Source organism: Notothenia rossii (assembly GCF_949606895.1).
Source record: "Notothenia rossii genome assembly, chromosome: 4".
NCBI classification, from domain to species: Eukaryota; Metazoa; Chordata; class Actinopteri; order Perciformes; family Nototheniidae; genus Notothenia; species Notothenia rossii.
In genome coordinates this window covers 80,733,351-80,740,267 of record NC_136902.1, presented here as the reverse complement: position 1 = coordinate 80,740,267, position 6,917 = coordinate 80,733,351, and positions in this window count along the sequence as shown.

Below are 6,917 nucleotides of genomic sequence, written 5' to 3'. Positions count from 1 at the left end.
GGTATTCCTTGACCTTTGGGAAGAATTTTGACATGTACATGGGTACCATAGAGGTGTAGTGGATCTTGTAGACCAGGCCCATTGCAAGTAGCTGTACTCTGTCGTCTACTCTAAGCCATCCTAGGTTGTCAAAGTGGGCAGAGGTGAGGTGGGTTCTAGATGAAAGGTCAAGCAGTATTCTGACCAGTTTATTTTGTGATGTTTGAAGTTTTATTTTTAGCGCCTTGGAGGTGCTATGGTACCATGACGTGCAAGCATAGTAGTAGTACCCTTGAATGAGTGCTCCTGCCAGAGTTTTCAGGGTGTTTTTGTTTACCAGAGAGGAGATCCGGTATAGGAATCTAGTTCTTTGATTGGCTTTTTTTATTACATTGGATGCCATTTTGTCACAGGAGAGGTTTGCCTCAAGAATAGATCCTAGCTATGTAATTTCCTTCTTACTTGTGACAATAATGTCACCCACTGCAACTGAGAAGTCGTCGGATTTGCTGAGATTATGTTTCGAACCGAAGAGAATGGACTCTGTTTTACCCAGGTGTAATGATAATTTATTATCGGCGAGCCATGTGCAGATTCTGCCGAGCTCGGAGCTGAGGGTTTTTTCAACCTGCAATCTGCTCCTGTCAGAGACCAGCAGGACTCAGTCGTCCACGAACAGGAACAAGTTGCAGTCACATGCTGATGACATGTCATTTGCATAAATTAGGAACAGTAAAGGACCTAATATGCTTCCTTGTGGAACACCACAGCTCACTGGGAGGAGGGGGGGGACAGAGTACCGTTTACCTCCACCATCTGTTCTCTCCCCTCCAGGTAGGATTGCATCCAGCTCACCGATAGTTTATCAAAACCAATTGCTTTTAGCTTGTCAATCAGAATGGCATCTGTTAGCATAGATCTAGCTCTCCGGCTTAGGCTCCATCTATGTCCATCTATGTTCCATCTTTAACGCCATTGATCTGTGGAGGATCTGCCGCGGTTTGAGGGCCTGCCGTCCACCCATTTCTGCTTCTGCTGGTGGTGGTTCCCACGGCTGAAGGCCGCTATCCACCTGCTGTTAGAGGCCTACTCCCACCTGTTGGGTGCTACTGTGCGGGGGAGGCCTGGTCTGGAGATACCGCGGAGAAACCGGAGTGTTGCCACACTGCTGATTGCCTATTTCCTTGCTGCTGTCCTGACGTGGTTTTGCTTCGGGAACATCGTGGATGCTGTTGAGCTGGACTGGGAAAATGGCAAATGTCGTGTTTCTGCTGTGCCTTTTTTTGACTGTGCTGGACAAGGAGAAGTTCGCTAGTCATCCTGACAATTCTGCTGGATGCGGGTCCGTTCTGCCGCCCGCAGTGGACATCCCCTGTACAGGTTCGGATGGGTTGCACAAACAATTGCTAGTTGCACTGTCGCGGACATTCATTTCGTCAAATGTCTGTCTTTCTCACATGCCTGCCACAATGGTCCTTCAGAATTGTTTTTTGAACTCTAATCTCACTTTTGCGAAGTTTGCTGGTGACTCTAGAACAGCTGAACATGTATGTGTGTTGATTAAGAGGAAAAGGTGCTTGGTATTTTTATTGTTGTTACTATCAGGAAATGTACAGCCAAATCCGGGTCCACCTGGTAGTTTTAGTCAAATAGCTACTCCTGCTGATTTAGTTCTAGATCGGGGTTAGGTTTAATTCATCTAAATGTGCGCAGTCTGTTACCTAAATTAGATTTTGTCCGTATTTGGGCGAGTTCAACTGATGCTGATGTCATTGTCTTATCAGAAACGTGGCTAGACAAATCGATCTTGGCCTCTGACATTTACATAAATGGTTACAATGTATATCGCACTGACCGTCCTAAAAAGGTGGTGGCGTTGCCATTTATGTCAAAAATAAGTTTTGTGTAACAAAAATGGTTTCCAAATCTGTTAGTAAACAACTAGAATTTTTAGCTGTGAATGTCGAAGTAACAAAGGGTCAACAGGTCATGGTGGTGGGTTGCTACAGGGCCCCCTCGGCTGTCAAGGACTCCTTATCTTCATTGGCAAAACTGTTATCTCAACTTTCCTACAAGGAAATAGTGCTGCTTGGTGATTTTAATTGGGATTGGTTAACTTCTGTGTCAGAGGATTTTAAAAACCTGTGTACCTCTTTGAACATTACTCAGATTATAGACAGTCCTACTCGCCCAAATATTAAGTCCCCAAATAAATCCTCCTTAATTGATCTAATTTTAACAAATGTTCCATATAAATACTCATCTGTGGGAGTATTTGCTAATGATGTGAGTGACCACTGTGTTGTAGCCACAATTAGGGACACTAAGGTCCAAAAAGTTAAACCACGCATCATCACAAAGAGAGATAAAAAACACTTAGTGGAGCAGGGTTTTTTACATGATCTGTTTGATTTTGATTGGGGAAAAATCGATCTGTGTGCTGATGTAGAAACTGCATGGTCTTATTTTTATCTTGGTTTTATAAAAATTATAGATAAACATGCACCTCTGCGTAAATTTAGAGTGAAGGGACGAAACAATCCCTGGTTTTCTGCTGAAATGTCCAGTCTCCTTCATGAGAGAAACAATGCCTGGGCAAAGGCTAGGAAATCAGGCTCAGAGGTAGAATGGCTACGCTTTAGGCAGCTAAGGAATAGCTTTACTTCAAATGTCAAAAGTGCTAAGTCAAAGTACTATTTGTCAGTTACCACAGAAAACCTGAATAATCCTAGTAAATTTTGGAAAGCCATAAAATCGATTTCCACTGGTGATATCCCAAATGAGCTACCTCCGTACCTCACCACAGCATCTGGCATTATATCAGACAGGGCCACCATGCTAAATTGCTTTAATAAGCATTTTGTCTCTTGTGGCTCTCTGTTTGATTCTGTCACTGACTGTGCTTCTGCTTCTGTGAACGCTCCAGTCCTTGACTCTGAACAATGTGGTCTGGAAAACCCTTTCAGTTTTACTCCTTTAACTGTTGGTATTGTCCATGAAGCTTTATCCAAGTTAGATCCTAAGAAACCGGCTGGCCCGGACAACGTAGAACCTTTCTTTTTAAAGATAGCTGCAGATTTTATTGCTCCACCTCTTACTTCTCTTTTTAACCTCTCCCTCAGCACAAATACAATTCCTAAAGTATGGAAGTCTGCTTATGTCCTGCCTCTACTGAAAGGAGGGGAGGCAACTATTTTAAATAACTATAGGCCAATCTCTAAATTGTCAGTTTTGGCTAAGGTGCTCGAACGACTTGTGAGTGAACAAGTAAAGGAGTTTTTATGTATAAATGATATCCTGTCTAAACATCAGTCAGGCTTCAGGAAGAAACATAGCACCATCACTGCAACAATGAAAGTGGTAAATGATATTACTAGTATGCTAGTAATAAACAGAGTTGTGCAGCTCTGTTTATTGACCTTTCCAAAGCGTTTGACACCGTTGATCATCGTGTCTTAAAACAGAGGCTACTCAGTACTGGCATATCCAGCCATGCAGTGGGGTGGTTTGTGAACTACCTCTCTGAAAGGTCCCAATGTGTTCACTTTGATGGGCTGTCTTCTGAGTGGTTAAACATTGCTAATGGTGTTCCTCAAGGTTCTGTTTTAGGTCCACTTTTATTCTCCATATATATCAACAGTTTAGGTGAAAATGTGGATGAAGCTACTTTACATTTTTATGCGGACGATACCGTGATGTATTGTGCAGGTCCCTCCATTCAGGAGGCGGTTGTTAAATTACAGGCTGTTTTTAACATTATTCAGACTCAGCTCTCTGAACTAAAGCTTCTTTTAAATGTGGATAAAACCAAGATAATGCTCTTTTCAAAAGCTAAAAAGTCACCAGAGCCTGTTTTAGATATTGTATCAACGCAAGGAACAAAACTTGAAGTTGTTGCCTGTTACAAATACCTTGGTATCTTGCTTGATGACTGTCTCTCTTTTAAACTTCATGTCAATAACCTGCTTAAAAAACTGAGGGTTAGGCTAGGTTTCTTTTTCAGGAATAAGTCCTGTTTCTCGCTTGAGGCCAGGAAAAGGCTAGTCACTGTGACCTTTTTACCTGTGCTGGACTATGGTGATCTGCTGTATATGAATGCACCTGCCAACTACCTAAGCAAACTAGATGCTGCGTATCATAGTGCTCTGAGATTTGTCACTAACTGTAAAGCACTTACTCATCACTGTACATTGTATACCAAGGCAGGTTTACCATCACTCACTGTACGGAGGCTCAGTCACTGGTACACTTTTATCTATAAAGCTATGTTGGGCAAACTCCCGTATTATATCTGTTCATTGATAAAGCAGAAAGTTGCAAGCAGCTATTGTCTGCGATCACAGGATATAGTCTTGTTAGATGTGCCAAGAGTAAGGACTGTCTTAGGTAAGACAGCTTTTATGTGCGCAGCTCCACTTGCTTGGAACAGTCTACAGGCAAAATTGAAATTGAGCATTTTTATTTCTTTGAATGTATTTAAGGCATGTCTAAATGAAATGCTTTCTGACACTCTGGGTATTTGTAAATGTTGAATATGTAAATATGATATCCTCTGTTGTTTGTATGTTGTTTTTATGTTTCATGTGGAACTAAATGATGCAGGTCTCCCTTGTAAATGAGATCGATGATCTCAAGGGACTAATCTGTCTAAATAAAGGTTTGAAATGAAATGAAATGAAATGGGGTGATTGACAGTGTCGAAAGCCTTTTGTAGGTCCAGCATCACCATGCCGCAGTATTTGCCCTCGTCCACCTCTTGTTTGATGTGGTCGTTCAAATAAAGAAGGCATGTGTCAGTGGAGTGGGATGTTCTAAAGCCAGATTGAAATTCATAGATTAGTTTATTTTCCGCGAGGTACTTTTCGACCTGTTCATATAGTATTTTTTCCATGACTTTCGAGATGGAGGTAAGTATAGAAACATGGCGGTAGTTGCCTGGGTCCAATTTGCTGCCCTTTTTGTGCAGGGGGTTACTCTTGCAATTTGAAGTCTTTGGGTACTTTTCCCTGTTTTATGGAGAGGTTAATTATGTGAGCTATGACTGGTGAGATGGCGGTTGCTGTGTCTCTGAGGAATTTGGAGGGGATATTGTCGTGGCCAGTGGCCTTGTTAGGTTGGAGGGTGCTCAGTTTAATGAGTACCTCTGCTGTTGTTACCCTTGCTAGACTGAAATCATCTTTGCGTACCCCTAAGTTTTTGTATTAGGTCATGATGTGATCTACTCCAAAAAGCCCTGAGTGGGAGGGTAATTTATTTACAAGAGTTGTGGCTATGTTTGTGAAAAAATGTTCAAGTACTTGGCCACGTCCAGTTTGTCTGTGATGAGCCTGTTATCTGTCTTTATGTTTAAGTTCGAAAATCTCGTTTTGAGTTTTTACTGCAGCCAAGCTGGTTATTGAGTAATTTCCAAAGTTCACGGGGTTTATTTTTGTTTTCCTCAGTTTTGACATTGATGAAATTCTTTTTGGCAGTTTTGATCATGGAGCTTACGTCATTTCTTAGTCTGTTTCTTTCAATTTTTTGTTCAATCACGTGGGCCAGGAGTTCACTGCTCGTGCTTTTGGAAATCATTGACTGACTTTTATGAAACTCAGAGCATTTTTTTGTCTCTGGTTTTCATGGCGGTCAGTATGCCGGAGTGCATCCACGGCTCAGCGCGATTTTTTTTTTTTTCCCTGGTTGTTCTTAGGGGGGCCAAATCATTGAATATTGCAGAGAATTTATTTTTGAAACCAAGCCATGTTTCTTCAACTTGTGTACCACTGAGCTCATCTGACCAGTCCAGGCTCTCCAGTTCTAGGTTAAAGGCCTCGCTAGAGTAGTTTTTGAGGTCTCTAGATATGACTGTTTTGTGACAGCCGGCCTTTTGTTTTAGCTTTTTGCGGGTACAGAATATCATATAATGATCACTTAAACCGCATGCTATAACCCCTTTACTGGAGATCTTGGACTTGTCAGAGGTCAGAATGAGATCAATGGTAGTCTGTGTCTGCAGACTTGTCAAAGCATTAATTCATGGTTTTTACTAACCGGTATCAGTATGTTTTTACTTCGGCATCATTTTGAAACGTGTATTACAATTAAATCACAGTAAAATATGTTCATTTTGTTGTGATTGTAAACTGTGATCGTTATTCTCCCGTCCAGGAAAGAAGCTTTAAAAGGAGACTAAATTGAGTCTCTGAGCTGGTTCAATTGGGTACTTTAATTAAAAAGGGCGCTGGTGTATTACAAGCAGAATATTGTTCAGTCAGACAAACAGCTGTGATCCGCTCCTCGTCAGGGAAGAGAAGAGAAAGCCCCTGGTTTCCAGCTGCAATATCTCCTCTGCTGGCTCCTCCTTGTCAGCCGGTTGGCGCAGCTGGGGACTGGTCCTCCAAGTCTTAAATGTCCGTTATTGCGTTTAAACAGAGGATTCAGACCTTTTACCTTCAACATGTACATAAACACGCCTCTCCTCCTCATATTCTCTTCCATCACTTTTCATTTAACACATTTTACCGGCTGTAAATCGTGTTTTCCGTAAAGCCTGAAGTAGAGCTACTGTTGGTATTTCGGAGATCTCTTCCGAAATAGCTTTTCAAAAATAAACTCTAATCACAAGCGGAAACATTACATTACATTACATTACATTTAGCTGACGCTTTTATCCAAAGCGACTTACAATAAGTGCATTCAACCAGGAAGATACAACCTTGAAGAAAAAATAATCATATAAGTACATCAGATTTCAGAGCCAAACATTTCAGGTGCTACTCAACTGGCTTTAGATAAGCCAGCCCTTTATTAGTATATAAGTGCTTTGTTAATAATTCTATCGCTCGAAGTGGAGTCTAAAGAGATGAGTTTTCAGTCTGCGCCGGAAGATGTGTAAGCTTTCTGCTGTCCTGATTTCAATGGGAGCTCATTCCACCATTTTGGAGCCAGGATAGCAAACC